Source organism: Ahaetulla prasina, chromosome 6, assembly GCF_028640845.1.
Source record: "Ahaetulla prasina isolate Xishuangbanna chromosome 6, ASM2864084v1, whole genome shotgun sequence".
Lineage (NCBI taxonomy): Eukaryota > Metazoa > Chordata > Lepidosauria > Squamata > Colubridae > Ahaetulla > Ahaetulla prasina.
In genome coordinates, this window is record NC_080544.1 from 101512362 (window position 1) to 101518361 (window position 6000).

Here is a 6000-nt window from a genome sequence, read left to right on the forward strand (position 1 = left end):
CTCTTAAGAGTTAGGGTGAGGTGTTGTTGTTTTTGTTAACGTGAACATGTGATTGCCACACTAGATTATATTTTTTTCGTGAAAAATTCCTTCCATACAATTTTGACAAAAAGCAAAAAAAATCAAAACATAAAATACAAATTAGATGGACATGACCTTATAGATGACCCTCACTCTGTCAAAGGCCTTGGAGTACTCATTTCTAAAGATCTAAGTGCCAGAGCCCACTGTAACAACATTGCCAAAAAGGCACTAAGAGTTGTTAACCTAATCTTGCGTAGCTTCTTTTCTGGTAATATTGTACTACTAACTAGAGCATACAAAACATTTGCTAGATCAATCCTTGAATATAGCTCATCTGTCTGGAACCCGCACAGTATATAGGACATTAATACAATCGAATGAGTCCAGAGATATTTCACAAGAAGTGTCCTCCACTCCTCTGCTCGCAATAAAATGCCTTATGCCACCAGACTCCAAATTTTGGGCTTAGACAACTTAGAACTACGCAGACTTCAATCTGACCTAAGCATAGTACATAAAATTATCTACCACAATGTCCTACCTTCAATGACTACTTCAGCTTCAACCACAACAATACACGAGCAAATAATAGATACAAACTCAAGGTGAATCGCTCCAAACTTGATTGCAGAAAATATGACTTCAGTATCAGAGTGGTCAATGCCTGTAATGCACTACCTGACTCTGTAGTTTCTTCCCCAAACCCCCAAAACTTTAACCTTAAACTGTCTACTGTTGACCTCACCCCATTCCTAAGAGGTCTGTAAGGGGCGTGCATAAGTGCACCTGTGTGCCTACTGTCCCTGTCCTAATATTCCTTTTTACTTACTCTTTTCATGTATCCAAATTATGTTTATACTTCTAACCTGTTATCTTATATGATTGACAAATAAATAAAATAAATAAATAAAAATAGTTCTCCAGGTACTTCAATTTAAACTGCAATAGGATTTAAGGCAAACAAGAAAGGGGGATGCTAATGACTTTGGGGTGATGTGTGAACATCTGCTTCATTAAATGTTCAGAGGGCACTTTGTTTTAATTGTTCTTTAGGGACTCGTGGCAATGCACGCTGCACAAATTGGGACATTGATTAAAACAACAAAGAGCCTGGGGGAAGCTAATTATTCAAGGGTGAGTGAATCTCCTAAGCAACGTATTACTCTAAAATACCTAAATACTTCAGTATAATAAAGGTACAAAGGTGGGCAGCATATGGTCTTTCTGATAACTGTTGAATTTCAAATCACATTAAATTTAGAGAGCATGACCAACAGTGAGGGCTTTGTAGAACATCAACATTTGGAGAACCAGACTGTCCATCTCTGCCAAAGAAATCTGCAGGGGATTGAAAAATAAGATGATCAGAGCAATTCCATAAATGTTGTTGTTAGTTGCAAAGTTGTATCCGACCCATCGCGACCGCATGGACAAAGTTCCTCCAGGCCTTCCTATCCTCTACCATCCTCTGGAGTCCATTTAAGCTCATGCCGACTGCTTCAGTGACTCCATCCAGCCACCTCATTCTCTGTCGTCCCCTTCTTCTTTTGCCCTCAATCTTTCCCAGCATTAGGCTCTTCTCCAGTGAGTTTCATAAATACTCAGATTTAAATATCACTGTATTCTAAACAGCATAGAAGAGTCTTGCTTGATAAGAGCATTTGTCCATTTAACACAGTTTATGTCTATGGAGATTCTCATAATCTGGTTATGGTTGTCCCAAAGGTGCTTTTTCAGGAGGCAATTGGACTTTCTGGTTTTTCTTTGAAGATGTTTTGCTTCTCATCCAAGAAGCTTCTTCAGCTCTGACTGGATGGTGGGGAATGGAAGGATTTATACTCCTTGCAGACAGCTGGTCATTTGCATTCTTTTAACGAGTCATTAAGCTCACCTGAAGGTTTATCTGTGTCAATACAGTATCCTAGTTCCTACTGCAACTACATGTATTCAAGAATCGTATGAAGCCAACAGGTCTTGACGGATATTTTTAAAGGCGATCAGAATGCCATTGAATATCAGCTGCCAAGAATGATTACTGTACTATACACATTAAGAGTTTCTTGTGAGATTTCATGGATTATATCATTCATGTAAAATAAAATAATTGGATCTGTTCATTACTAATAAAAAGGGGTATGGTGGCCTAGCAGTTAAGATGCTGGACTTGTCAAGCAGTTTGAGACCCAAGCACCATATAACGGGGTTCTTGCCCCAGCTCCCTCCAACCTAACAGTTAGAAAGCATGGAAATGCAAGTAGATAAATAGGTACCACTTCACTGGGTGGGTAACAGTGTTCCATGTGTCTTAGCCAGGGGTGAAATGCTCCCGGTTCGGACCAGATCGAGCGATGGGGGTGGGTAGTTCGGAGAACCGGTAGCAAAAATCCTTGTCCCCCCACCCATGCCCACCCAATCGCCTGGTCCCCACTTGCCTACTTGGCAGCTTGCTGCTTCTTTCAGGCTCACTCCTGCCTTCCTTCGGCTGCTGCAATCAATTGCATCAGTTAGCAACTCAATCTGCCTGTCTGCAATCCATCTCATCAGTGAGCAACTCAATCTGCCTGCCTTGTCCCTTCAATTGGGTAAGTAACTGGGGGAGGAGCTTTAAAAAAATAGTTAATTGGTTTTTTTTAGAAGTTTTATTTTTTTTTAGACATAGCAATTTAAAGTTAAGGAAGTTTTAAATTTAGCTGCTTTTATCTAAAAATATAAATAAAATAAAATAATAAAATAAAATATTTGTGCAGCTTTCTGAGATTTGGTGTGTTTCTGTAGTATTTCACTCTAACTACACAAACACACAAAATCTCACAAAGCTGTATGTGGCACTTTGTGTTTATGTGAGTCAGTTGTGTTGTGTTGTGTGTGTGTAAAGTGTGAAAGTTGGTTTTTGAGCTTTTTATGGCTGTGTGAGGTTGCAGGGGCCATTTTGGGTGAAGTGCAACTGCTTTTACATTGTGAGTCAGTTGTGTTGTGTTGTGTGTGTAAAATGTGAAAGTTGGTTTTTGGTACCTCTTATTGTTTTGTATACTTTGTTTATTATTTTTATTTATTGTTATTGGCGATGCCCACCAATTAAGCCACACCCACAGAACTGGTAGGGAAAATTGGCCTCAGCGTATAGTCATGCTGGCCATATGACTACGGATGTGTCCTTGGACAATGCTGGCTCCCTCAGCTAGATCATCACTGCGCCCTAGAGTCAGGCACGACTGGACAGAGGAAACCTTTATGTTCATGAGGGAATCCATTTGACCAGAAAATGCACTCTTATAGAAAAAGAAATTGCCAACATACGGTGGATCATGGAGAAAGCTAGGGAGTTCCAGAAAAACATCTACTTCTGCTTCATTGACTATGCTAAAGCCTTTGATTGTGTGGATCACAACAAATTATGGCGAGTACCAGACCATCTTATTTGTCTCTTGAGAAACCTATATAAGGGTCAAGAAGCAACAATGAGAACTGGACACGGAACCACTGATTGGCTCAAAATTGGGAAAGGAGTCTGCCAAGGCTGTATACTGTCATCCTGCCTATTTAACTTATATGCAGAGCACATCATGAGAAAGATGGGGCTAGATGAATCAAAAGTTGGAATTAAGATTGCCGGGAGAAATATCAACAACCTCAGATATGCAGATGATATCACTCTAGTGGCAGAAAGCAAAGGGGAACTAAAGAGCCTTTTGATGCTGGTGAAGAAGGAGAGTGCAAAAGTTGGTTTGAAACTCAGCATTAAGAAGGTCCCTTCCAACTCTGTTGTTGTTGTTGTTGTTGTAAGATCATGGCATCTGGCCCTCTCAATTCCTGGCAAATAGATGGGGGGGAAATGGAGGTAGTGACAGATTTTATTTTCCTGGGTTCCAAGATCCCCACTTCGTACTTTATTTATTCGTACTTTTATACCGCCCTATCTCCCTAGGGACACTTCCTCCCAGCTTAGTTCGTCTTAATCACCACTGCTGCTTTCAAACTAGATAAGAATTTTGGAATACTTGGGAGTGATCTGTCATGCATTAATCAAATTATATTCACTGATTTTGTAAAATGTCCAACTCTACTTGATTCAATAACATCTTCTGTGGAACCATTTAATTTGAGGAAAGACTAAACTAACGGGAAATGATGAGTGACGGAAGAAATGAAGGAAATGGGCAGAAACTGTCCCCTTCTTTATTACCTTCCATCAAACTGTCTTCTGCAGCAAACATATAGAGTTTTTTTCATCGCTGCCTCCAAGGCTAGAATTTTTAGGACAATTCTGAGTCTACTAGCTTTTTAGTATGTCTGCATTTTCTGCCTCAGAGGCATTTTGTCGGCCACTGTCGGAAACAAAAGGCGAAGGCTTGATCGGGCAAGACTATTCTTGGCAATCCCAAATCACCTCCTTTAGTGATGCCCCGGCAACCCTAACCTGCCCTTGGCTTCCAATTAAAAATGAACCTCCAGTCCCCAGATGCACAAAAGTGGAGCGCTCTGCAGTAATTACAATTTATCTGGGATTAAGTCACTGAATTCTGAGCAGCCGTATATGAAGTTGCACTCTGCGTGAGAGGAAAGGCGATGAGCTTTGTCCCAAATTCCATTTTATGGAGAATATAGAGCAGCCATTTATTCTTTGAGATCCTGTCTTCTGAGGTAATAATGTGTTAGAGCTTGCCCAATTAATACTAATTCCCCACCCCTTTACGTTATTCCATGGAGTTAAGGAAGCATAAGTATTTCATAGGATTAGGAAAGAGGGATGTGTTTATCTAGTGCAGTGGTCACCAACTGGTGGTCCATGGACCACTGGTAGTCCGCGAGAAAATTTTGGTGGTCCATAGAAAAATTATTTGCATTTCTTGCATATTTTTTTTATTTGAATTTATATCCCGCCCTTCTCCGAAGACTCAGGGCGGCTTACAATGTGTTAAGCAATAGTCTTCATCCATTTGTATATTATATACAAAGTCAACTTAATTGCCCCCAACAATCTGGGTCCTCATTTTACCTACCTTATAAAGGATGGAAGGCTGAGTCAACCTTGGGCCTGGTGGGACTTGAACCTGCAGTAATTGCAAGCAGCTGTGTTAAAAACAGACAGACTTAGTCCGTTGAGCCACCAGAGGCCCTAAATACTATTTATCTTTTTAAAAAATTCATATTAGTGGTCCGCGGGACTTAAAATTATGAATGTAGTGGTCCCCGAGGTCTGAAAGGTTGGTGACCCCTGATCTAGTGTATGACAAAAGCACATCACAATTACGTTCTCAATGAGCCAACACGAAACTGTTTTATCTACAAATTCTAAGGTAGACTATTTATACCAGGAGTGTCAAACTTAAGGCCCGCGGGCCGGATGTGGCCCGTGAGATGCTTAGATCTGGGCAGAAGTGGGATGCAGTTACCTTCCCTGCCGGTTCGCAAATGTGAGCGTGTGCCATCTCTGTGCATGCGCACAGCCTTCTGCGCGTGCACAGCAGCCGCGCATTACATCCAGGCGGGTGGACGGAGCCTCCCGCAGTCGCCGCTACCGGTTCACCTGAACCGGACAGCGCTGGCTGAATCCCACTTTTGGATCTGGTCTGGGGGACCGCCCTGGAAACAGTGAAGCGCCTCTGCCAGCAAAAACAGAACTCAAAGGGATGTTGAGCTGGCCATGCCCACCCAGCTCCCCCGAAGTCACACAACAACCCTGATACGGCCCTCAGTAAAATCGAGTTTGATACCCCACATTTATATCAGCAATATATTGTATGTTTGCATACAAAGAGTCTCTGAGGTTTCCCTGATATGTGCTTCCATGGTCACTATTCCACAATATGTCACACTGTCCGCTTTGGAGCAACACAGCTGCATTCCGAAGAGGAGAGCTTTCCCCATCTATGGAGGGGGCTAGCCCAGATGCCATTTTGAGTCATAATCACATTGAAGCTTGACCAGGTTTTACAGGGTAGATTGAATCCTTTTGGTTCAGCTGCAAAGCAGGTG